General features: G+C 40.1%; 1 protein-coding gene across 4 annotated transcripts in view; it reads left to right on the top strand.

Moving 5' to 3' along the window:
* Window positions 1-2,708: 2,708 nt before the first annotated feature.
* foxp1b (forkhead box P1b) overlaps window positions 2,709-27,516 on the top strand; it is a 150,061-nt gene continuing 125,253 nt past the window's right edge. For 3 of the 4 annotated variants that reach the window (XR_005709800.1, XM_040159144.1, XM_040159140.1), the window contains exons 1-3: window positions 2,709-2,819; window positions 7,093-7,168; window positions 21,019-21,080. The gene's annotated coding sequence lies outside the window, so the exon portion shown is untranslated. The remainder of the gene's footprint in view (window positions 2,820-7,092; window positions 7,169-21,018; window positions 21,081-27,516) is intronic. The other variant, XM_040159141.1, reaches the window with a different exon arrangement.

Below are 27,516 nucleotides of genomic sequence, written 5' to 3'. Positions count from 1 at the left end.
GAGAACCACACACGCACTTAAAATCTGATAAAAATATTTTAGTTTTATGACAAAGTTGTTTTTTTTCCCCTCAGGAAAATCTAAAGTTGAAATCTTTCACCCCTCAAGAAGTGTCTGCATGTTGCAATTCTTTTTTTTCCTTTTAAAATATTCGTTATATAATTCTTTCAGTCCTGGTTAGGGATTGATGTGAGTACATGTGTGCTGTGTGTCCCAATTCACATGTTTAAATCCAGTTCTTTGGCTTCAGACGTATCAGACATCACCTTGCTGCTCTTGCCTAAAGTCATTAAACACAACACTGTGGTTGTAGGCCATATGGATTTGTGTGCCTTCAGGCTACTTGCTACCATATATACTGTGGGAACATGGCATTTTTTTTTAGCTTGCCAAACTTGAACTATGGGATTGGCAGACACACACACCCACACACACAGACAGACACGCATCTATTGGAATGTATTTTAAATGCCACTGACACACCTATAACAGTATGACTGATTAATTGATTACTTAATTATTATTTATGATGTAACAAATTGCTCCATAAGTGTTGAAAATAGTTGTTTTTTCCTCCAAAACTTTTATAAGGTCTTTAATTCCCATGTGTATGTAAAAGGTTTTTTATATTCACAGTATGAAGGTAACAGGAAATAGTATGTTGTGCCCTGTTAGGCCCTCTTTTGTGTCACTGTTGCTTCACATGAATTAAGACATACAAAAGGAAGAAGAAGTTTGTTTCTCTTAGTTTACTGTGACAGTTAGTGTAGCGTTGGTGTGTCCACTTCCCTGCGGAGCAGAACTTTCTTTGAAATCGAAGGGTTTTTTGATCACAGCAACACGTGCCCGAAGGATTGATAAGGATTTCGATTCCTGTGCCAATGTGGGATCAATCACCCGTTTAGAAGCAGAATTGGAGACACAATGCCAGCTCAGAGCACATGAGCTTAAAAGAAAAGCAGTAAAGTGCCGCATGCAGTGCAAACATGTTGTGATGACCACAACACAGTGACCGGGATTTGTGATAACTGTAATAATTGGTATTTGGTTTCCGTCCCTGAGCAGCTACAGTAGCTCGTGTATCAGTTGTAATAGCTTATGCTGAAAGATATCAATTAATTTTGAAAATAACATTCTTTGAACCTATAAATAAGTCTAAAGATGTATTTTAGGGGTCTGTTATTGTCAAATTATGATTTGAGAAGTTCACAGACATTAATGTTAAAGTTTGAAGTCTGTGATAGATATGTAAAGACTCAGGGGTACGTCAGTGTGTGGCACCCACACACTCAAGGCTTACGGATATTACGAGAAACATTTTTGGTAAAAAAAATGGTATGGTGCCACAAAAGAGGATTGAGAATGTAAAGTAAGATCACCATAAACCCAAATGCCACAAATAAAGTGGTGATTCTGTGGAAACAGTCATTTTTCGTGTGACTGGGCATGGTCAGAGGGTGGCGCTCTCTACTAAGAAACATGCTTTCCTGAGCGGGTTCATCAGCAGCATTCCCCCCAGATGCAGCCATGATAAATGTAATGTCGCTTATCGAGAAATGAGCTGTGCTTCTCAGACCTTGATCAAGGACAAAAAAACGACTTAAAATATTTTCTCTTGGGGCTAAATTAACGTTGCTTTACAAGGCGTGTTAACTGGACTGTTGAACAGGGCCCATGATATTTCTCCTCTTCGGGGGCAAGTGACAGAGGTTTTAATCACTGTCACGGTGTTTTTTGCACTTTCTGTGACAGTCGTGTTGGCGGAAAACAGTGTAGGAAAGCGGCAAAACTTTTCGACAGCGATACATGTGCGAAGCAGAGATTCTTAATGACTTAGCTGAGATTTAGATGCAGTCATGTCCCCTTCAAAATTTTGTGAAGGGCTGACCCGCAGGTCAGATATAACCACACCAAACTGAAAGAACCTGCTCCCTGCCTATCTGCACTGTCGTTTTCAAAACCATTCTTTCAGCAGCCCCTTTAACAGCTAAGTCCTCGCAGCTGAGATTAAAACATCTTTGATGGTTATGTCAAAGCATTTCATCTTTTTGCAGTGAGGCTTTGGAGCAGTTATGATGAAACTCAGATCCAAAAAAAAAAAAAAAAAAGAAAGAAAGAAAGAAAGAAAGAAAGAAATAAAAGGGACAGGAGAATTTTCTGAAATAATAGAAGTTCATTCTGCCTCAGTTGTAATTAGTCAGCTTAGACAGTTTAGCTTTTCTGACAGCCCCCTCTCTCCTGTCACACTTTCGGCTAAAACTAATGCATATCATTACATTTCCCCATAGAAAGGACACACTAAGTGCTACTGAAATGTACTTGTGACTATGTTTCTATGAAGGATCTGCAATGCAATGAACGTTGTTTACCCAGCAGGTGGATATGACGTCACGGACTTGGAACATCAAAACAACAACATCCAAATCCGCGATTCTTCCTTTTTTTTTTTTTTTCTCCTTCTTTTCTCGGCGTGTTAAAATCTAATAACAACATTAAGAAAGGAGCTCGTGCCTTTCCTTACGAGGCAGACTGGGAGGCAGCGAGTGTGAAACTCCAGATTTCGCCCTTTTTCGACGCCCTCGGTAAGATTATCTCTTTCTCCCTGTAGTTAAGTTAGTTAGTTAGTCCCCCCACCTCCACCGCCACCTCGCCGCCGACATCAGGGCGGGCGGAGTAATATTGTTGGTGTTTACGGTGTGATTTGTTGTCGCACGCGTTCTCGGTACACAAGCTCGCGTGCACGGGTTCGTTATCTCACACTGGCGAATCGGTACCCTCCGCGTGCGCCTGTTAGCTGCTGTAAAGCGTTTTACCTTCTGGTAAGTTTCACTATTATCATACTGTTAACATTAGCTTTGTTGTATCGTATCTAGATACTTGCTGCTGCTGCTGCTTCACTCAAATACACACGGACACGCACACACAGACAAACACACACACACACACACACACACACACTAACACACGCAGAGTTTGTCTTCGGGTTTTTTTTGGTGCTGTTTTCTGTAATTGTTGCAAATGGCGAAATAAACAAGTAAACAAACACCTGTAGTATTGTCGTACAGGGTGGCCGGTAGCGCTGTTCAGTGTCACTGTAACGAGCGGCTGTTACAAGTCTTGTGTTGTACCCTCTACTTTTTAGGAAAGTTCGGTTTCTAACTTAGTCGAGGCTACTCGTGAGACCCCGGGGGGAAATGCACCTTTCGGGAAAAAAAAGAAAAAAGAAAAAAAAGAAGTATTTTCACAACGAGGGCTAGATGGTTATAAAGTGCTGATCGGCGATAGCCGTTGACAGTCCGTAATTACAGCGTGACCTGTTGAGGATAATGGCGTGAAAGTTTTTAACTTTACGCGGCGAAAGGGAAGTTTGAGTGCCGTGATTTCTTTGGAGTAAGACCAGGGAAGGAGCTTTCCCCCCACGTGTTAGCTGTCCCCCCCAAACTCCGAGAGACCGGAGGAAGGCATTGCAACTGCCCAACGTGAAGTTCCTCGAGCTGTCGCCTCAGCTAATAAGCAGTGCTACTTTTATTTGGCTGTGCATCATTTGCGTTACTGGAGGCTGTTGTGTTGGTGTGGCTGCACACAATACGTTTAAAAGCGGATATTCACCTCATAGTTATCGGTAACACAAAGGATTTGCGTTAATTGATTTTTTTTTTTTTTTTTTTTTTTTTTAATTATGGCTGTGACCTCAACATTAAAGTTTTTTTTTTTTTTAACATTATGTTTTATTTAACTGTATCTTTGGTTTGCTTAAAGTTTGAACTTAGTGGTTTTATTCAGTCAGATATGGTGTGGGCTACAGTTGGACACACTCTATACTGTAATAGGCTGAAGATGTGGAACGCGTTATCATCAGTCTTGAAAAATAGAGCTTATTTTTAAAATTAACAATTAATTACCTGTTGATACCATAGTGTGTAAGTGGAGTAAATTGTTTCTTTTTTGCTGACGATGTGTTACCCTAATGCACTGTCCAAATGTAAGTAAAAATAGTTTGCTAAGTAAACATATAGCCTATTCAAAATACTTTAGATGTGTTCCGTGTTTTAATTAGCATTTTAGAGCAGGTGTATTACAGACAAATGGACACTAGTAACCAATATGATAATACATTTTACTGTGCAGCTTTTAAATTTATTTATATATATATAATGTGTATGTATGTATGTATGTGTGTGTAAACAAATGTGTCGTACTTAATCTACACAAATGTATTATCAATTTGTAAAGTCAGACAGTATAAATATTTTCAGCAATTTTATAAAGAAGATACAATTATGTAGGTATATTGAGAGTGACTAGCACACGTATAAGAATGAAATATTACCCTAATATTTTATACAGTAAATCGGCAGCTGGCAACAGCAGGACTAAAACCATCAGAAAATTTACAAAAGGGAAACTGCAGCTTTAACAACCATTGCTGGCAGTGCTCCCTCCTTCTTGGTCTTTGGATTAGTCATTGTCTGAGGGGAAAAAAACACTTTTTTGTAGGAGAAGTAAAGTAAACAGCCTCCAACAAGCGAACCTTGACAACCCAGATTAAGGAAAACATTGGAGATCAAACAGTGCTGCTGCTGGGCTGTTGTCATGAGCTGCCTGAGAGAGAGCTGCAGACTATTTGAACAGGCACTGGGGTTTGTATGCTCACTTATGCAGAAATGGACCTTCACAAATGCTGACCCAGGTTTTAAAACACAGGATGAACTTTCTTTGCAACTTTTCCAGGCTCGCCGTTTGACACGGCTATTACCTACACACATTCAGCCTTCATTTGATTCTGATGGGAACAACCTAACACTGTCCCCCGTGTCTGCTTCTAGATTCAAGAATGACTGTGGTTTATCTGCCCTGTACAACAACTGAATAAATTCAGTTGGCAGGGAGGACAGTAAAAAAGCTTGAGATTTGAGGAAGAGCAGCTGAATGCATTGTAATGACGCAAGATCCTTAATGCACCAATCTGTGATTTTGTGTTATTTGGAAAGCCCTTGTTTCTAGTTTGGCCTCTTCAGTCTCGGGCTAAGGCTCTTCTTTGTAGAGAGTTGAGGTTCAACTAGTAAGAAAGTAATCAGTCACTCATGCATTCAGTGTGAGGACTCCCATCCCTGAGTGGAGCGGCCTTCTCTTTCATCTGACGGCTCAGTATTTGTGAACACACATTGAAATACCCTGCGCTGGGTACGGAGGGTCTGTAAACTGACTGTGCACCCCCGCTTGAAGCTGAATGATAAGGAGAGTTATTTTCAGTCCAGTGTGGGAATAAGGCTCTGCATTTGCTGTATTTTTTATTTTTTTTTCTTTCGGATTTATTTGCCGGCTTCACCCTTCATTTGATTTCAGATACGAGACGCCCTCAAACCAGTTGCTTGAAACATTTACACAAAGCAAGACAAGTGACAGATGAATAAAGGGAATTTTCTGGTAAATGAATTTGTCATGTGATTTTTGCATGTTTGATTCGCATAACACAAAGGGGAAGAGTACTGGCAAAATGAATATGAGGGCAGCGCGCTCATTAGTGCTGTATTACATGAATGGATGTGATAACAAAGGAAGGCAGAACAATATTTCCAGGCTAAAGGTTAGTGTGTCCCGGCCCCTGTGGCGTGCCCAGGCAGACGGTTCTCAAGGCCAGGGAAGGCGATTGGTCAGAGCGTGGACAGCTTCAGGTGAGCTCTGTGCAGCTCTTCAGTCTCTATGGAGACTGCAAAATGCTGAGGACGGCCATTAACTCATGCAGTCATTAATTACTGTCTTCTACTGTCATCTGTCCTTAATAAATGGAGGGATGCTGACAAAAAATGTCATCTGTCTGCATGGGAAGAGAGGGAGCATGCAATTACAATCAATTAACTTGAGTTACAAAATGAATTTACTACTGGTGTTGTGTTTCAGGAATACACTGCAATAGTGGAATACAGATCGTCCATTGTTGGAAAATATCAAAGTATCAATTCTATCTGTCAAGTTGGTGCATTCGAATTAATCATTGGTGTGCTGATTTTAGATTAAAGTAGTGTTTATAATTTAATAAACAACTGGCCTGTTTTTCATATAGTTAGTTTTGGATTAGGCTAAATGGGCTGCATTACATTTTGCAACAACCTCTACAATATCAGTAGACGATCAATAGGAGAATGGTACCCGTAAAAGTATTTTGCTTAGTCCCTTAACATTGATAAATTGATTATATAAGCAAATTAATAGTAATATCCCCCCATTTTACCTTGTATTTTAATCTAGTGTGTTTGTGATGTGTTTCTGAATACTTATCTGTTACTTGAGAACACAGCAGGAAAAAGATGATTTTACTGAGTGTGTCGCTGATGGAATCTTCTCAAAGAAGATGAAGAAGGACTTGGAACAAAAGATTAAAAAAAGGGAGTTGGTGTTGCGCTGCGGTGTGGTTTGCAATGCGATGTGACACCTTTAGTAGAGAGTACAGTGAAACTCTGAAACCTATTCAGTATTAACATTCTAACAAGATGCATACATTTATTTATTTATTACATCTTTTGTATTCTGACAGATCTGAACACATTGATCAAATAAAATAAACGACTTAGTTTAGAAACTTCTGTGATAATTAATGGGAGGAATTGTGTCGCTGGTAGACTAAATGCAGATTTACTTTCATTTTTCTTTCTTTTATTCTGTCCAAATTCTTAGGATTATGTGCAACCTAATCACTGTATTTTTATTCATATGATATCCTGTCCTCTTTTTGAGTGAGTGCAAAAGCCTCTTAATATGCAATAACTTAAAATCAGAGATTTGTTAGTAGCACAACACTTGTATGTTTTGGGAATGATGCAGGCTAAGCTACAGACATTTTTGTCCAGACATGAGGGGCTCAACCATATGTTACAAGCTGTGCTCAGCTGCCAGACGAAAACTTGGCACCTGTTTCTATCAGCTGTCCGGTCTGTATGTCAGTCTGCATTTGTTTATGATGTGGCTTCGATGGCCTGATGGATGACATGGCTCTCATTTTTTGGGAATTTTCTATCAAACATGCATTGATGAATATTTACACTGAGAAGCATAACCTGATATACTCACATGTTGTTTTGTTTGTCGTTCCAGGTCAGCATGGAAAGGAAGTGAAGCTGGCCGCTTTGGGAAAAATCTAAAGCCACTAGTGAAAGTTGATTTCAGAACTGTAAGTGATTCTTCTCTCTGTTCGAACTTCCACAGTATTTTCAAATGTTTATGTTCAAACACAGGTATATAATGCAGGTATATAATATAATGGTATATAATCTCTTTCATTTGTCTTCCAGACTAAAACTGTAGTCACTATGGAGTGATGTAGGTCCCGATAATATTTGTGTTTTTTTTGTACAACATTATAATTTTCCGTGAATAAGTTGGCTTCCTGGCAATTTTGGAAGAGTCAGACAAAGAGGAAAAATAATGTGGTGACTGTTGAGTTCCTGGGGAAGCTTATGTTGGAATGAAGCTATTCCCGAAGTCTTATGGTGCTACGCATTTTGAAAAGGTGGCATGTTCCACTGATGTTGGGATGTGACATTTACCTGAAATAGACAATGTGACTTGAGAATGTAAGAATAAGAAGCACCGTTCAAAAGTAGTTATTTGTAAAGGTTTTTTGTATATTTTGATGAGGACAAGTTGTGTGGTTTGATTAGTCAAACAAGTGTGGTTACATCTGTGATATATTTTGTCTTTGTCTGTGTATGGAGTTTTAGTTTCTAGTGGTGGTTCTCTTTCTGTTCAGCTGTGGTGGCTGTTCATTTCATCTATCAAGTTCTTTTGTTTATGCCAAACAAATCAGCGCTATGCTGCTGGAAAAGTCTTCACTTGCACCAAAGTTTTTAGGTTCTAAAACCTATCCAAAACTGGATGCTTGGAGCTGCAAGATAAAAGCTTCCATAATCTGGCCATAGATTAAATAATTACCATGCTTTATCAGTATGAGAATTGAACATATGAGAAAGTCACAGACTACTACTTTATTCCCACGAAGTGCAATAGGCACTCTAATGTAAAATAAGGTTGCGGGAGCAGATCTTTAAGGGCCTCATCCTTGACTTCTTGGCTGGGTTTTCAGTTGGCAGCCCCAGCCTAATAAGAAACATAACATGGCAGGGCCTGGTCTTCCATCATCATTGCTGGGTGGAAAGTTGGTGTGCTTTGATCATGTCTTTTGGGCGCATCACTCCAGCTTACCCGGCTGCTCGCTATGTGATAAGCCATCAGAGTACTCAGATCTGAGCCGGCAGCTCCGTGGGCTTGAGGAGAGACAGGAGAGAGTAATGGAGATGAGGAGAGAGCAGCAATGCAAATTTTGTTGACAGACTGTTACTGCAGCTGTTCTCTTTGCCTTTGAATTCAACAATGTTACTGTCCCTCTTCATTCATCTGTGAAGAAAAGGCCACGTTTAATTTTTAAGTCCTTTCTTGGTGGAACAGCACTGTTCCCATGTTGTCCATTTTGCCCTTGCAATTAAAACACTTTTAATTAAAGGTGCATATTAATTGCCTCAAAAACACATGTGATTTAATTATTTTACCAACGGTTATGTTCAGATGTACTCTTAACTGCGTTAAACAGATAGAGTTCACTTTGAAGCTGAATGCTCCCTTTTCTCACTGCGTTCCTCTGTTTGTACATAAAACATCATTTTGAACCCCCCATTATGAAAGGGTGCTCCTAATTGACGGGTTGTTGCTTGTTTATTTGATATATATTTACCAGCTGGGTGGTAATTGGGAAGCAGTAATTACCCAAGATGCAGTGCAGCAGCGCTTCAGCAGAGGTGCTACCACTCTGATGAGTCTGGAGCACAGATGAAAGTATGCAGGTTACTATTATCATCCTAGCTGGCTGTTTAAACACTTGACAGCAGAGAGCAGAGATGGCTAATTGGGCCTGTGTCCCTTATACAATCTCATTGTTTACTGTGATGATAATCAGCATGGGATCAAACGCATGATACTTTTATCTTTGTGCCGTTTTTGGTACAATTGTTACCAGTATACCTGAGCTGTTAATAGCAACATTAAAAGGCCAGTGGATGTAAGGGCCTCGTGGATCTGGAGTCCCTTCTGATGATGTAGTTCCTTCACTGATAATGGCCTTGTTAACTGAGATTCATTACCTCTTCAGTCAGAGTCCCCCTGGATATTGAAGGAGAGTGTTCTCAAACTACTGCGTTTGCCATGGTGAAGTCATACTGATGTGGTTTTGTGAGCTATTCGTGGAAGGTGGTGACGGTATCTTCCCTGACTCCTGATGATTCAGTTGACCTGAGACTGGGGTGGTGGGGTTGGTATTTGACTTTGTTTGCTACTCAATTCCACTTTCACACCAACTCTCGCTTTCTTCTCTCACTCTCCAATTCACTCCCTCAAACATACAGAGATGCACACCTTGTTTGTGCGCACACTGCTGTTGTTTGATAGCCCGCTCTCCCAGTAGATCTCAGAAGTTGTTGTTGTTTGCCTGTATTGGTTGCAGTGTGTGACTTGCATTTGCCCAGGCTCCTTGGAGGGAGTTTGTTTTTTGTTCTCACTCTTGTAAACAGGGTGGGGCTCCATTCCCAAACCACTCAGTTGGAGATGGTTATTTTCACAGGAGTTATTTTTTTTGTTTATCATTTCAGTCAATAGATAAACCTTGGATGGAATTATGTGTTTAAGGAAATGGTGTGGATAACCATTTGCTGCATGTGCTGACTAGATAAACACTTTGTCACTGTTTTTGTGATTAAAGAAGCACTCTGATTTGGTTTTGTTGATATTTCTAACTTTGTTAAGGCTGGTCGATAATTCCGGGGTATTATTCCTGCCTATCTTTTTGATTATACTGGGCCAGAATTCTATTTTTACTTCGGAGTTCTCATTTTTAAACAATTACAATTATGCCAAAATGTGTCACAATGTGTAATCTTGTAAAACACTTAAAAAAAAACAAAAGCAAAATATTTGGAATACTTTTTCAAATATTGTGACATATCAGTAACAATATAGTGCTTCATTCACTCATTCTTCTTCATCACAATCTTCATTTTGTCCAGGTAGGTGAAAAGGAAGATTTTGGTCATTGTCAGATAATAGTGCCTTTACTGTTCACATTTATAACTAACCATAGTAGATAACATTTGCTACTTTCAGTAAAGTCTGACTCGGGTTATGGCATAATGTTCTGACTAACTTTGCTCAAGAGTGTTTTTGCCAGAGGTAAAGAATGAGGTTGTGTTCAGATGTTGTTTTATCTGAAGCAATTTCAAAATTAAGATTTCAGTTCAATGCCAAAAGGCCATAATGAATTCAAGTCCCAGCCCAGTTTCCAAACATCATTTTTCTTTATTATAGCCAATTGGCTGAACACATCCCTGGCTAGAAATGGCTATGACTAGGGATTGTCTTCTCCAGCCCACTAGTTTGCTATTAGCACGCATTAGTTAAATCATGGTAGAGAATGCCAAGCCTGATGACAAGACTACTACATTTAAAATCTTTGTAGTAATGTTTGGATTTATATAGGGTTGCACCTCGCACGGTATATTGGGACTCGTGTTTATCAAGTAAGTGTTGAGTTGAGATCCACACAGCGATCCTTGTCAGGTATGATACATCTGTGGCTTTCACAGAGTGGCTCAGCATCAGAGGCTGCGGATGTGTGTAAAGTCCCTTTTAGACTCATAGGCGACAGCCGCAGTGGTTGCCGCTGATCCTGCAAAGGTCTCACCAGAATCATACAGCAGCAAGCACGGAGGTCTGCTGTGTGACGTGTAGTAAGCAGCGAGTTTGATATGGTCAGCAGCAGAAACTGGGAAAATCTGTGCTCTGTAATGTGAGTGGGAAATGTATCCCCCTACTGTGCCACTACTGCAAAGTTACTGTCAGGATCTCACTGCAGTGATTACGGATGGTGGAAGTGACTGCATGTGCTGTGTTCATATAGCCAGCTTAATACAGTTGTCACTCCTCACACAAATTCTAAAATATTGTTTGGTACAAGATCAGTCTATATGATCATATAAGATGAGATTTGGTTAATTTGTACAGTATGCACAACATGATTATAGGATTTACTTCTGCAGCATTTTGCATAATAACCCAGTATTGATAGCATTCTCCTGTTTCATAAGATCAATGTTCTTTACGTCTTGACAATACGCATGCGCACGCACGCACGCACACAGATAGTCAGGTGACATGACAGCGGCAGTGACAACAGGCACATAGCTTATGTGTAAAATGTGACCTTGTGTAGTTCAGTGATGAGCTTTTGTACAAGAGCATAAACATACACATAAGCTCTTGAATATCTGTTTCATAAACCAGCATTTGCACTTAATCTGAATGGGTTAATACTTACTTAGCTTGATGAACCTGATAGTCCTCGGCTCTCTTATGAATGGGTGAACACACGTTTATATTAGGGATGGAAATTTTGTTTTAATGTTATTAAGGCTTATAAGACATTTATGTAAGTGACTAGTCGTTTTAAAAAAGACCAAGATAGACACACAAAAAGAGAACAAGAGAAAGAGTGTCTGAGTGGGTGATCAAGAGAGAAACTAAACTGGAACTGAAACTTTATTTCGTACTTATTTTGTTCCAGGTACTAGAGTAAAAAGCATGAGAAAAAATGTAATTCTGTGCTTTAAATGTGATCTGAGTAGAAAGTGTCTCTGTGAACAGGCATGACAAGTTTAACCCCATGTCAGCAGTTGTGTATGTATGGTTTAAACACATTTTTGTGTGTAAAAGGGGCCCAAATTTGCTCCACATTCTATTTATTCTCTCCTTTATTTTTAGTAAATTAAAATGTGTTCTTTTTGGTCATGAATTGTGCTTTCAGTTGGCTGTAGTCAAATCTTTTATTTTTGAATGCGATGTCTTATTATTGATGAAATTACTTTTAATTGTTATTAATTGCAATGTTTTGTAAGTGTACTTCTAACTTAATTTTTCATTTCAGCTATTTATTATTTTAAATTTATTTTTTACATGAACGATACCATCGCCTTGAAATGATTCACATTATTCCAGCGTTTTCCTGCAATATGAACGTGGTCCACAAGCACAGAGTTTGTGAAATCTAGGAGCAATGGAGTGACGTTGACAAGTGACATCAAAGTGCCTCCTGCATCATGCACATCATGTTCCAAAGTTGCTTTCCTTGCAGCTCGCTTCCGTTAGCCATTCACTATTTATTGTTTTCAGCCTTTTGTTGGAAATTTGCTACACCTGTTGTAAATGCTGTAAATATGGAGCGGTTTAAGCAATCAACTGTTCTGCGTTACTGGATATTTTTCTAAAAGCTGTTTCATGTTGTGTATATAGAGTGTATGATGTACAAGCTTTTAATGTGTTGACCAATCAGTTCCTCACACTGAAAACAACTTACAGTGAGAAATGAGTAGATCAATCTTTTCATATCCTAGTACAGAGAGGAATCGGGCCAGGCTTTTGAGTGCATTTCTGTGTACTTTATACACAATTGTATGCAGTGACTGAAGGACTAATTCAAAGAATTTTAATCACTCCGCCCAACCCTCTTGCAGTGTCATTTTTTTTAAATGCCTCATAAAATGAATAGATGAGCAGTCTCTTTTTAGAGCATAATGGCTGCATTAGAATAGGAGATGGATAGTAGATGAAAACTTCATGCACTTTCCCTCTCTCTCCCAGTTGCTCTGATCTCTTTTATCAATAGCAGTGCTGTGTAAAAGACCTTGCAGGGCACAGTGAAGTGTTCAGTTGAACCTCACATAGACAGAGGAATGCAGGTGAGAACAGTTGGAGCAGTAAATTGTAGAGTAACTGGTGCAGGATTGACTGTTACCGAACCAGCTTAGCTAATGTATGATTTCATGCCTGTGGAACCAATAATACATTTGTTTTGTTTGTGTTTCTCCACCTTCATTGATTGCAATGCCACACCCTCATACCAGATTCACAGTGACAGCTCTTTTTCCACCAAGTGAGATCATGCTATTGGAGGCTCTGTGTTGTTTTCATCAGGGCCAACCACATAGTGCCAGTCAATATGTAAACAATGGTGGAGACAGTTTCTCATTGCCTAACTGACATTTCTCATTGCTTTGCTTGATGATTCATCTGAGAAATGCCATTTCATGAAGTGTTTTCAGGGTGTACTGTACTTATGGCAGTTTCACAATAATTCACTCTGTTATCTTTGTCCACCACTGCCATATACTGTATATGCTAATACTGGAGGCTATCCAAGGCCATTCACTTCTTGTTTGGACTCTGATCCACAAATAAGCAACGGCATTCCTGATCATTGGATGAAACATGGAAAAACAAATTCTTGCCAAAGCAGATATTATAGTTGCTGACAGATGTTACCTGTGTTTTGTCAGCAACAGGTAGATGTAAAAGTTAATATTTATAAAGGTTATCACTTTAAATTATAGTAGATAATTGTGCATGATGTTGATTTACTGTGAGCTTTCCTATCACAATGTGGATGCATAAAGGACACGCATTTAGTCAGTCTTTTGTACATAGGAAGTGTCTCTATTCACATTTAAAAATAACTTTGAATAGCTAAAGATAATAGATGAAAAACTGTGTAACTGTTTTTCATGTGGTCAGGTGCTTTCTAAGGAAGGTGCCTTCTATTACTAACCCCCTTGAATTGCAGTGTGGCTCTGAGAAGCACTTGATCATGGAGAACAGTAGCTGTACTGATCTTGGCTTGACAACAGTTACAGTAGCTTCCAGGAACAATCTAAACCACTCCTGCACCGTAATCCAAAGTGTTGATTACTGTGAGATTGTATAAATTTGTCATCCATAATTTTTCCAGACCGTTATTCCAAGCTTACTATCAGTTTAGTTTCTGTGGGTGTCATAAGCCTTCGTTATTCATGGACAGTTTCACAATAGAGTTTCCACAAAATTTGATCCATATCACCCACTCTTAATGCTCACTCTGCTCCAAACAGTTGTTGCTTCAATAAGTACCTTAATATATAAATTAATATGCTAATTCTGGTTTGTTGGGGCTTTAAGGAGGCAATACCACAGTGCAAAAGAAAGGTGCTGAGCTATATTGAAGAGAAACTATGTTCTCACCAATTTGGTGAATATGTTTGTAAGTATTCACGGAGGTACCTCATAAGATAATGTAACATAACAGATATAATATATAATTTGTCCGCTTGAAATTGTAAGACAAAGTGGTCTAATCAAAGCCAACAGGAGGGGAATACACAATATCCATTCCAAACAGTGACCTTGGTCAGCTGTCTATGTACAAAACCAACTGTGGGGCTTTTCATGGCTCCACGCCGGCGACAGCCGTGGCATTGTGTTTTCGGGTTGTCTCTCCGTCCCTTTCTTGGAACGCAAATGCAGACGCATTATCTGAGGAACACCTTGAGGGAATTTCTTCAAATTTGCCAAAAATACTCACTATGACTCAAGGATGAATTGATTAGAGTTTGGTGGACAAAGGTCAAAGGTCAAACTCAACGTGACCCCACGTCCATCCCATACTTGTGAGTGTGATATATCAGGAACGCCCGGAGGGAATTTTATTCTGGCACAAACGTCCACTTGGACTCAAGGATGAACTGATTAGAATTTGGTGGACAAAGGTCAAGGTCACTGTGACCTTCCAAAACAGTTTTTTTGACCATAACTCAAGAATACATCCGCTAATTATGACAAAATTTCACACTAATGTCGAATAGGATGAAATGATGACGTGATGACAATTTATATCCAAAGAGTCAAAGCTCAGCTTTGCTCTGACATCATAATCTTCTGCAAAAACAATATTCTGGCCATTATTCAACGCCATAACTCAGGAACAGAAGGGGAAACTGTGACCATATTTCAAATTTGTTCCGATACTGAATTGGTGACACTTATCGTGGGCGCCCACCTTGAAACTGTGGTGATTGTATAGCACTTCTTTGCCTGGAAAGACATGGATGTAAACTGCAACTTGACTGGTTGGCGGAGGCGTACAACCTTGAGGTGGTAATTCTAGTTGTTAGTTTAGTGTTCTGCAGTAAGTTTACCGTTAACGTTAATAATGAGATTAAAGCATGTCATCCACATTCTATGTAGTTTCTGCCTTGTAAAATAAAAGACAATTTCTTTAAAATAATAATGACAAAAGCACATTTAATATCCATTCCATTCTACCTCCAGATAAGTAAGGGATGTAGGTGCCTTTTTCCTTTTATGCCTCTTCCGATAGTATAAGATTTGGTTACTGGCACCTGAAACTACTCATTTTCTTACAGGGACACCTGGCAGCAAGGTTACAGGAGGCAAAGATTTTCTTTGCTTTCATGTTCTGGGCGTGAAACTGTAGATATTTTTCTGCTCTCTTCACTTGTGCTAATGTAAATGATTTGCATGGAGTTTGTCCCCGCTGATTAAGGCTGTTTGGACTGTTCTTCTTTGGAACCATGCCAATTGAATTTTCTGCCTTCTAACACACTTGGAGAGAGGGGAATATGGTGCTCATTGGGCCCGAGGCTTGATCTCCTTTTTGCCTCCCCCAGTCCTCTCACATCACTCTGACAATTAGTGAGCTCGACCATCCCCAAATGACACACGTAATTAAAGAGTTGGCATTATAATTACAATGTGTTTATTGTCTGTTTATGGGTTCTGTGCAGTGCATAACGCACTGGGAGATTTCTTTGGTGTAAATGGATTGAGGGCTGTTAATATACTTGGTAGTAAATGCGATTTCATGTGGTTAACATCTCGATACCTCCTTTATCACCCCTTTGACAGTCGATCTGTTTGTCGCGCATACAACACAAATTGGATGACAGCAGAAACTGGCACCCGAAAAAAACAAATTATTTAGTCATGGGCTTTTAACGGGCACAACGGTAAATGCATGTTAAGTAAATGATGCAATTTATTCCCTTCTCCTCATTGCCAGGCTAGCTGCCACGGGACTTCTGCCAGCTTTAAATAAGTGGTACCCAGATGGTATTCACATGATCCCCACTTGGTTACAAAACGGTCCTCGGGAATAAAGCTGACTGCCACAACGACCAATGGGTCATCCCGTGAGCCTGTTGCTTTTGCACTCTGCATTTGCAAATGGGTTAATGTTGTTTCACTTTGCTGAATACTTTGGGAAGGTTGTATCTCAGGGGTCCTAGATGAATTGGAAAAGATCCTGTTAATGAGTAGGGCGGGATAGAGAGACAGGGGAGAGAGATTCTCTGCAGGACTGCTAATGTTGGGCTTCTTCGTTCTCTCGGAAAAGAGAGAGGGAGTAGGGAGAGTGATGAGCAGTGCCTCCTTCTCTCCATGTCTTTTGCAGTCTCCCTCCTGCTCTGCAGCTGTGCTGGTCTCTGGGCTGGGTGTCTTTTGGAGAAGTGGTGAACTGTCATCTCCAGCCACTAACAACCAACAGCTGCAGCACCAGCCACCGCTGCAGATCGAGGGACAATGTGGAACTGATTTTCTAGCACAGAGAAATAAATAAACAAAGACCCAGAAAAAAAGAAACAATACTACAAACAATGCACAGCTTATGCAAATGCTGGCGAAATGTGTTCACGAATCGATAAGCCCTATTTGTGTACTAAGAGACTATAGGACAAGAGTGACCATTTTGCACAGAGATGCACATTACTAAGTTTGCTATTTTATCTGTGGTAGCTACCTCCAAACATCTGTTTAGTTTTGTTCTTCTCTACAGAATATGTTAAACCCACGCATTATGATGCAATAAACAAACTATTTGTTGGTGAGTTGTGACATGAAACAACTCAGAGGTGGTGAGTGTGTTTGTTGCTGTGTGTATGCATGACACCAGATGTTCGAGAAAAAGTTTAAGTCATGTGGTGGGAGAGAGGTCAAACTGTCAGTAGGTTAAAGGTTGAACGATACAAAAAACTGCAGCACCCACATAGTTAATTATAGAGGAGAGGTTTACTGGGGAATGTTATATTCATGTCGCCAGTTAATTTCTTTTACTTTGGGTTTAGTTTTGCTGCTGTTGTTTTGAACCTGATAGTAAAATGTGAGAATTCTAATCCGTTGCAAGACAATACTATTTCTTTCATAAAATTTAGATTTTTTTCCATAAATGAAAAATGAAATCTTAGCAGCTCGTCCCATTGTTTAGCTTTTTCTCCCAGTCACCTTGTAATTGTCTCTGTGTCATAAGCAGCTATTAGTATTGCTAGAAAATGGTAATGCTTTGACAGACTCATCTCTTCCAGAGAATGGCTCTCTATCACACTCTCACATTCTTTTAAAAGGGAAAAGGAAGATGAATTTTGCCCATAAAGGCTGTATCACAAGGGCTTTTTATCCTAAATGGCTCTGGGAATTGTTATCTGTGGGAAGTGTGTCCTGCCTCCGTCGTGTTCAATCAAGTGTCCACTTAGCTGTGACTGGGAGTAATTGTTCCCAAGTGGGCCACACACTGACCTGTTAATGTCTGCGTTGACCCTCTAACCTTGTCAGCACGTCTTGGGAAGGAGTTTAAATCATGTGGATCTCCTCCGTGTCTTTACGCTACCGGGTCAAGTGGGCGTCGGCCCTGAAAGACCACTCTCTTGTAATTGTCCCAAGCAGCATGGGTCAGCTAGGGGTGTTCCCAAAGACCAGCTCTTATTAGATGAGGTACTGGGAGTAGTGTGACTTAATGGGTCAAGCCATTGATCCGATACAGCACCAATGTCCCCCAGCACAGTCACAGTCTCTGTAATACCTGGTCACTGCTCTCACTCTGCTTGAGTGAGTGTGAGGTGGACTACACTGAAGATCCATCTCTCTGTCTTTATGGATGTTGGGTCTGTAGACTTTTGTGAATATAATTTCTTGTTTATGTGTAGCGTGTTGTGCCCTTCGCCTTTTTCATTCTCAGATTCCCTTAATTTTGATGGATCTGAATAGGTTACACAAGTTCCCTATTATTCTGTGTCATTTGTGGATGTAACATAACATCGAAATACAAAACAGATTTAAAGCATCATGCATGTATCTTTAGCAGTGATGCCCATGCGAAGAGGGGCCACTTACCTCTTGATATGATAGAGGTGAGTGCCAAAATTGTTTTTTGTTTTAATTGGGTTAGAGCATAGAGATGGCACTTTCAGATTTGGCTTTAGCGCCTATCTCTTATGAAACAGCCTTGGCAACACCAAGTGATAGAATATGAGATGCTTAAAGAGAATAATGGCGCTGCAGAAATGTATTTATGAATGAGGATTGTAATGTTAAAACGAATAAAGGTTGTACAACAGCATATACTTGTGGCTTGTGGATGCACTCGGTCCAAAACATGTATGCATATAAAAGTGGGTTAGGTGTTGAAGGTGAGTAAAAAGTCAGGTTGATTAATACTTTGCATCTAAAATTACCGAAATAATTTTTAGCCAATGCCAAACTTGCTCAAGTATAATATGTAGTTAGAGGCCCTGTTCAGACTTGGCATTAACATGCGTCTTGTGTGATCCGATCACAAGTGCACAGCTCATAGTGGGTCAGTTAACGCCTGGCATTAGAATCTCTCTCCACATGCATTTCGAGTGACTACTTGTGATTGGATCTCACTTCCCTGCTCTATATATAGGCTTCCAACAGCTCTATTGATACAGAGTCATTGTTTGGCTCTGATGTGACTAACAGTCAGGGCGAGTATGTTCATCAGGGGGGATAAGGCTTAAAGCGCAGCAAACAACAATAACAGTATGCAACAAATATTTTGTAATGTTGTAGGTGTTTTTCCTGACGTTTTCAAAGGTGCAGCAGGTGTTCATCATAGGGCACCTGCTGGGTGCTAAATTCTGCCCCTACTCATGCTACTCAACAAGGACAGACAGCTTCAAATACCTGTCTAGATTGCCTGGAAACTCACAAATGAGTGGCAATTAACACACATGCTGCAAAGTGGCTCAAAGTGGTGTTTCTTCAGAAACTGACATAGTTTGTAATTTGAGTGAAATGGGGATTACAACCACATGTTTCCAGAGTAGGAGTGAGCTGAGTGTTGAGCAGCTGGTATGCAAAAGGCCACAAAGTGATAATGCTTTAATGTTGGAGGTGAAAATTTTGAACTTTATGTTGGCGTCTTAGCATGCAGTATATCTTGAAGTATTTGGTTGTTACTCTTTTTTATGGACATATTACACTATAAAATGTAACCACTTTTTCATTAGTTCTCCTTAATTTGCAATAAAGACCCCAAATCAGAGCTACCTCTTAACTGTATGCAATTCCATGCTATTTTAACATCCATTTTGTGAGACCGCACATAAATCCCATCTCTTCTGAATCTTTTCATCAAGTAGCTTCTAAAGCTTGAGTAAATTGTATGCTGGAGACATTGTCAGCAAGCTTGGCTGAAGACACTGAGTGCCCTCTGTCGCTGATCCCAAAGTGAGGGGACCTTTTAAAAGCGAGCTCCTTTTGAGGGGCATGGAGGTACAAAGTGCAGCCATAAATCCATGGGAGTGGGGGGGGGGCTGTCTTGTGGGATCAACATATTTTTGGGAGTAATGACAAGCATGCAACCGAGTAATCAGAAGGGTCTTATCTGGGGCCGATGGTAGGCCCAGGAATGTGGACAGGCTGTGGAAACAACGGCTGCACTAATGGGGTTAGTTGAATTCCACACTGGTGAATTATGAGGAGTTGGGACGTTGGGGCTGTGGTTTGTTGTGTCTGGTTGGAGAGATACACCGCTACACACAGAAACAGAGTTATAGATTTGGTTTTTGACACGCTTTTCTCATAGAGCGGGCCAATTAACTGGGAGCTGGATTGCTTTGCTCTGCTGTTGGAGACACAACCACATATGTCATACACACATGTATCATGGGGCAACAAGCCACACATGCAGCCATGACTTCTGTGACAGGAACAAAACCAGAGGCCATCCATTCTGCTGCCTCATTTGCATGATCTGAACCGTATGTTGGAAGTCATTAGCATCTTTCCACTTGTTTATCTGGCTACAGATGAATGCTTTTGAGCTTAACACTAGGTTTTTGAATAAACAAAATGTCCAGCTTGTTTCAGATGTTTTTGTAATGATAAGAGTCATCGATCATTTATGTAAAAAATCTGAGACCACTTTCCCATTCACTTGATTGAGAAAGTGGTCTCAGCCTTTTGGACCCCACTGTATTTGTTGCATTACTAAGGCGGAGAACAATGCATGGTTTGTAGGTCACTGTTACCATGAATGCATTCTCCAGAACAGTCAGACTTTTCTGATTTTTGTTGGTGTCATACCATTATGTGGCCTGTAAGTGTGGTTAAACTTCTCATCTCATCACGTTTATATTGTTAGCATGGTTGTGATTTAATCTTTGTAATGTGGTATCAGTAATGTATTTAATATGACAGTGATTACTCTTATTTTTTTCTTACATAATTTCATTTTTCTTATTGAGGAACTTTAAGTAGAAAAAATATACAAATTGTAACTACTGCAGTCGGTAGTAGTAAGAATTTAATTATTTTAATGCAATTCAGCCACTGTACTATTCATTTTTTGACTATGAGTGACATCTCATATATCTATTTGAAATTCATGCAGCATGTTTTTTTTTTATCTGGGCTCTCTCAGGTTAATAAAGGGCAACTTTATGACTCTTTACTGTGTGAAGGTTAGAAATGAATCATAGAGACTAGTTACTGTGATACAAACATTTATCTTAGTATTTTACATTATGTGCTTATCTGCATGATTAGATATGAAAGAAAGATAGAAGAAGAAAGCTTGATACGCGTGTAGGCCAGGAGATGCCAACAGGAATCAGTGTGTCATAACGTATCAAATACTTGTGGCTGACGACGATCACGTTTACTTTTGCCAGTTCTTATGTCATTTCTGTACATGTGGGCTCAGCGGACCAGGGTAGGGGCTTTCCCCACCTTTTCACTTCCTGTTTGTAATCGTTGTATCTTTCCCCTTCCTTCCTTCTCTCTCTCCCTCTCTCTCTGTCTCTCTTTCTCTCTCGATCTGTTTGTGTCCTCTGAAACCCCCGTGGTCCTGCCCTCAAGACTACGAGCTGAATTCTGATTAGAGGGATGGAGTGCCAATCTGTCCTGCACCAGTGATCAGGGTATGTGGCAGTCCTCCCACTAAGCCTTCTCTTATTTCAAACAGTAATGTGTGTGCTGTTATTCTGTGAAATTACTCTAAAACACTGTTCGGTTTGACTGTTAGGCTTATTTGTATCAAGCCATAACTAGTTTGAAGCAGATCGCAACAGATTTATTCGGAGCTTTTCATTAGTTTTATTGTACAGCTGTTTAGGTCAGTGAGCATGCGTATGAATGATAAATAATAGTACTGAATAGCACTGAATGTTGTGGGGAAAATATGTACTTGTGATTTTCCTGATATACTGATATAATATTGCTGTTATTTTGTATAATTAAAACTCCAGGACTGTAGTTATGTAGACTGGTTCCAGGCCCCTGAGTTGTTACCAGCATGTCAGATATTTACCAGCGATTTAAAAAGGACTGGGGCTGCTCTTGCAAATGGCTCTCATCCCAGTTTAAAATCATCAGGGCCAATCAGAGCTACTTCCCAGCCCTTAGTCCCGGAGGTCCCGATTCAGAGCTTTTAAATGAATTATCTTAAAACAATGATGTGATATTCTTATTTTTAAATAGAAGAACCCGACAGAGATTCACTGTTTATCCGCTGTTGGTCATTTTAACTACCCTAGCTCGCTGCTAACTAAAGTACCTGTTTGAAAATGATGTAATGATAAGATTTAGAGAAATATTAGCCACGCTTGTCTTATTGCACAATACAGATAAAACAGAAGTAATGTTACTTACCTACAGTTACATTTATAGGCAACAAATGGATCGTTTCTGGCTCATACTTTCACCTCCTTACAATGTTTTAAGATGTCCTTGTCAATAAATGTCGATTAATCGATACACGCAATATTAATTGGCAATTATATTTTAATCAATTTATTTAACACATTTTTTTAAGCAAAAACTGCAATAAATCACTGGTTCTAGCTTCCTCAAACATGACTATTGGAATATCTTTGGGTTTTGGATCATTTAGGGAACAAAACAAGTTATTTTAAGACATCTCCTTGGGCTCTGGGAACCCATGTTGGAAATTCTTTGCTATTTGGGGATATTTTATAGACTAAAACAATTCAGCAATTGATCAAGAAAATAACCTTTAGTTGCAGCCCTAATAGGTTAGAATTAAAATTGAAAATTTTACTTTTTCAAATAATGTTTTTATGTAATAATGATTCATCGTCCAGAATGCTTAAAGATCTTCACCCTCAACGTGTGTGATGAGCTCAGGTGTTTTGGTTATGAATGTAAAATGCAAGCCAGAGGTTTTTTGTGCTTTACAGTACTTACTAATCTTTGCATCTTTTGAGTATACTCCTATAACAGTATGACAAGTAAGGGGTATTTTCAGGTTAAACTCACATTATGTGGTTTTGCTAATATAGTGTTATGTATTTTGTAAATATATGAATATGATAAATGGAACACCAATATTTGCCAACTTTAATAATAATAATATTAATAATAATAATAATAATAATAATAGTTAAATTCAATTTCACACCTGAAATCTATTAAATATTTGACACAATTTGACATCAATATTTGACTGTTAATACAGCGTACTGCCCTCTGCCTGAATGTTGCACTGTCAGCTGCTTTGCTTCGTGACCCTCCTTTGTTTTTTAATATCTTTGGCGTACTGTAGTCTTTCTGTCCCTCTGCTCACCTCTGTCTGCCCTGGGAGCCCTGATTGGCTGAACACTTTCTGCACTATAGTCTGGCTGCTTGCCAGCCATGCTGCCAGTGGCTGCCATGCCCCCTGATCAGAAGAGAATGTGTCATTTGTGCCGAGGTAATGGAATCTGCGTGCAATTAAATCTCTGACTGTGAAGAGGAGTCTATCTCCTCCCCACTCCCCCCATCTCCTGCCATTCCCAGCAGCAGGGGGGGTCAGGCATGATGATGAAACCGTCCCAGCAGGCCCATCGCCGCACTCTCTTTCCCAGTCTCCATGTCAGGTTGTGTTTTTTAACTTTGCCGCACTAGCCCTGCCTCTATCTGGCAATTAATTACAGAAAATGTCCATTAGGAATCTCTCCAAATATTGTAAGAATTAATATACAGTTATAAAAATTACATTACACGGCTGCAATGTTACCAGTGCTTTAATGAATTCTGCTGCAGGTGACAGTTGTTATCTTGTAGTGAGTGTTCTTGGATGGTTAAACATGTATCGATACTCTTTTTTTGTAGGGGGAGTGGTAGAGCACAAGACAGAGAGGAAGAACACAAGGCAGAGGGCAGATTCATGCATGGATGAAAAGGGGGTCATATCTCTCTGCTCCTCTTTCTCTGCTGCCCTGCCACTACACTTAACGCCTCATTTGTGGGCTTTGTGGCAAATGGCTTGAGTCTGTGATCTGTTGCCATAAAAGGCAGCTTTTTCCTCTCTGCTGATGGGGCACTTGCTTGTGGGTTAATACCAGACCCCTCAGTAGGCAGACTCATGTCTGCCTCACTCTGTGATGGGGGTGAAGGCCAGGGAAGAGCACATTTTGGCCTTTATGTGCTTATATTGTTTTTGCACAGGAAATGAACAACAATCGGGGGTCCTGAGGATAAAACATAAACACACCCAAACTCGCACACGCTCACACTCCCCCTGGGCAGGTTAAGACATGCTCAGTGAGATGCTGCCCTTTAAAGTGGCTAGTGAGCCTTCTCCTCAGGCGAAGTGGAGGACGCCTGTAAGCATCTGATCAAGATGGCACAGCTTAACACAAATGTAACAGCTAAGGAGAAGGCGACTCGCTTAAAACTGCTGGCGCACTGAAGAGGCCCAACATTTCAGCTGATTTCTGATAAAATGTAAAATGCAATACTACGGACAGATGGCACTAATTCTTTGGCTTTCTGTCTGTCAATTGCTCTGTGCTGTTTTTTCTCTTTTCATTTGCAAAACATTCCTATGAATAAGTTTGGATAAAGTAGATATCTTCACTGCCCCTTTCGTTGGAAAATAATGATAGCTATTATCTCCCTGTTTCAAACGAGGGGGAGTTATTTTACTGAACAACTTAAGTTTTTGTTGTTTAAAGAATGTTTAACTGCCAGACTAATTTAGCTTAGTTTTACATCCTTTCGTCCTTTTCCCCCAGATTATTGTTTTTATAGTTTTGAATAAAAGTACTCTCCCATTGCATCCTTTGCACATAGATTGTCATTACTGTTAAAGCAGTAAACTGCTTAGAATTAAATATTGATGCTGTTTTAACCAAGGTTTTGTGTATGGATTGAATAGTTTAGGGCTGCGGCTGTGCCCATCTTTACTCCAGTTGATTAGTATTTTGCAATGAGGGAAATTGTTTATTTAATTGGCAATCATAAAATATGTATCACCCTCTTCAGTGTCCTGAATTAAATAAAAATATAAATTATGCAAATGTACAGCATATATGACCATTTTGCTTTCAATGGTCATGATAAATGAACATACAAGCATCCATACAGAAAGTGTGTAGATGTGGCTTACAGTCTTCTTTTGATAGATCAGTTACCGAATGATTTCTCGAGCCTGGTGGGCAAAGCTAAGCCCAGGCCTAACGCTAAATGCTCTGCAGTCAGCAGCTGCACTCAGTTTTCATCTCAACTCATTCAAGTGTAATAAAACAATGCAAGAAATACTAGAGGACTGTGGGCCTGGATGCTCTCACTTCTGAAGGAGCGCTGAAATAGGACATTGCAGCATAAACATTAAGTGGAGGTGCTACCATATAAATTCCTGTCGTTGAGCGGTTGTTTCTTTTCCTTTCTGTGTTTTGTCTATTATCAATGACATTTTGTTATATAATACAAAGGTCGGTTTGTCATCACAACAAGCAGGCCTTAATCAAATAGATATTCACCTCCTGCGCCAGTCTGACAATAGTCTTGCAACACAAAGCAATTTATGAACTGAGAGCTCGTCATGTCTCAGTTGTTGCCTTCGTCATGCTCTGTTGTTCAGCTGCATCTCCTGTGATAATGCACAGGGGATTAGCAGGTAACAAGGCAGCAGCGCTCCTCTGAGGATGTTGCGCGTGGCTTTGAATGTTTCGCACAATACTACATAAACAGAAGGGGAGTACAACCAAATGGTGATTTCCCGGCTACACAGGGAGCCTCCTCCTGGATAATGTGGTAATGAAAGGTGACAGGAAGGACTCAGGGTCTGGAACGAAGCCGGGGCAGCTGGTCAGAGCAGGAGAATAGGAAGCAGTGTGCACCCGGGCTAAAGTGCAGTGAGAAGCAAATTAAAGCTCATATCTGCCATCTCCCTCGCCTCCCTGCACTTTCCTGTTTGGACTTGAAGGTGATTGGGAGCCAAGGCGGTGACAGTTGACGGAAGCTACGCGGAGGAGAGAGTATTTATTTACAGTGAGATGCAGCGATGCTTGTTCAGGATGCGGTTTCACGCAGGATGTGCCCCCCCCCCCACGAACACACACACACACACACACACATAAAACCTCCTCCCATCTTTCTCTTCTCCACCCTCACACTACAATCCCCAGGTTTTGATCAAGAATGGGAAGTGGGTTATTGGGGAGGAGGGGCTGAATGCTACAGGGCCAGTCAGCTTGTGTTGTGTAAGAGGCTGGGTCTGGACACAGCCAGCAGAAAGCTCACTCAGCATGCCTTCCTGCCTGGCCCAGGAGGTGGTACCAAAGCCAACACAGGTCACTGAGAAAAAGGAGTGTTAAGCATTAAGATTGCATTGTGTGATTAAAGTTTGTCTTTGGGTGTTACATAAAAAGGAAACAGTGTGCATGTGCATACATAGATCTATTTTTGAAGTAGAGAGAACAACAGATGTTGTGCATATGAGAAAAGTGTATGTGTAAGAGACAGTGTGTGTTTTAAGTCCGAAAGAGAGAGTGTATGTACCCTGCCAGGAATTCTACCTTGTAAAGCAGGGATTATGGGGGAGCTGAAGGTGTGTAAATCCCAATAATTACACTGTATGCTGTGGTTGCAGTACAATTACTTTTGTCGTCACCCTACAATACAGTATTCACATTATGATAAACTACTCATTTTGAAGATGCATGCTGTTTGTGCAACATTATTTCATACCACCCAAGAGGAAATAACCAGAAAATGTAACTTTATTAGTCAGATAAAATTGAACTTGTAGCAGGCACAAGTTTTCACCAGGCCAAGTTCTTCTGTCCCTGGCTTTCTTTCATCTGGTGAGACATCGAGTGCTAAGCATGTGAGTGTGCTGAAAAGGTGAGCTGTTCTGATCTCTGCTCACTAGCTGTCATGTCAGCATTAATCCACCCAAAGTTTCAAAGGCAGGTTTTATGACCTGCCTTACGGCCTCATCTATGTGGACAGCGGCATCTAAACTCTGGAGAACCTGCCACATAAAAAGCACATCTGTTAAAGCCTAAATTGTAAAACAGTCCCCACGTGTCCAGGCAGCTTTGAGTTAATAATACACTCAAAGTACAGCTTATAATGCTCCTCACAGAGGCAACAGCAGTGATTGTCTTATTTTCACTTCTTTTGATCAGCTCTTTTGACCTTCAAAGACATTGTACACAATTTCCCCTGGATTAAATGGCATCTGTTTAGTCAGGAAGACTGTAGAATACCAGCTGCGTTTTTCACTAGAAATTTTTTAAGGTAAAGGGGGGGGACTTTTAAAAAAAAAAAAATCTATTTAATGTGACAGTCATTGCTGAGATGTCACTGGCATTGTCTTTGCACTGTTTCAAACAAAATTCCATTTTTGTATAAAACATTACACCATATGTACCAATCACAATTGAGTTATTTTTGACTACCTCAATTGAGTCAAGTTTTAATAACACTAGTTAACACTGTATAGTTAACAGTTTGATTTATTTCTCACAGCAAAGGCCTACCAATCCCTTTACATTAAACACTTAATTTTGAGTGATAGAATGACAGAATGAGAAATAAATACAAAAATAATGGAGATTTGCTGTGGGGCTAAAATGTCAGGCGTAGAAGGCTAGTAGCATCAGCAAGTAATAGCAAGTATTATGCTCAGTCTTGAGGTTTAACACCACAGTCTAATATATGAGGTACTATTAACAGATCTGTGAGTGATGCAATTTAAGCAGCAGTTGTCATTACAGGGATGCAGTTATTACACACTTTTGGTAGCTCAGTCTCTTAAAGAGGAAGTGTGCCATCTCTACTTACTGTAGCCTATTCAGGTATTGCTCCTATTGGTGCATTCAGAGTCCTATGTACTGTATGTTGATCTGTGTCCTCCCTGTGGTCTGTACCCCTATTGGTTAGCTGTGTGCCAGTGAGTTCTTTCAGTGCCGCCAGATCTGTGAACTTATCTTGGGACTTGACAGAGATAAGACGTTGGAGAAGGAGGAACACACAAGCACAACAACATAAATCTCAGAGCTGATTTTAAGTTTGTTCAAAGTCAACTTAGTAAATAACTGAAGGGGGAACGACTTTGCAGTTCTG

This window comes from Xiphias gladius, chromosome 21 (assembly GCF_016859285.1).
Source record: "Xiphias gladius isolate SHS-SW01 ecotype Sanya breed wild chromosome 21, ASM1685928v1, whole genome shotgun sequence".
Lineage (NCBI taxonomy): Eukaryota > Metazoa > Chordata > Actinopteri > Istiophoriformes > Xiphiidae > Xiphias > Xiphias gladius.
This window is presented reverse-complemented; position numbering and strand designations above follow the sequence as displayed.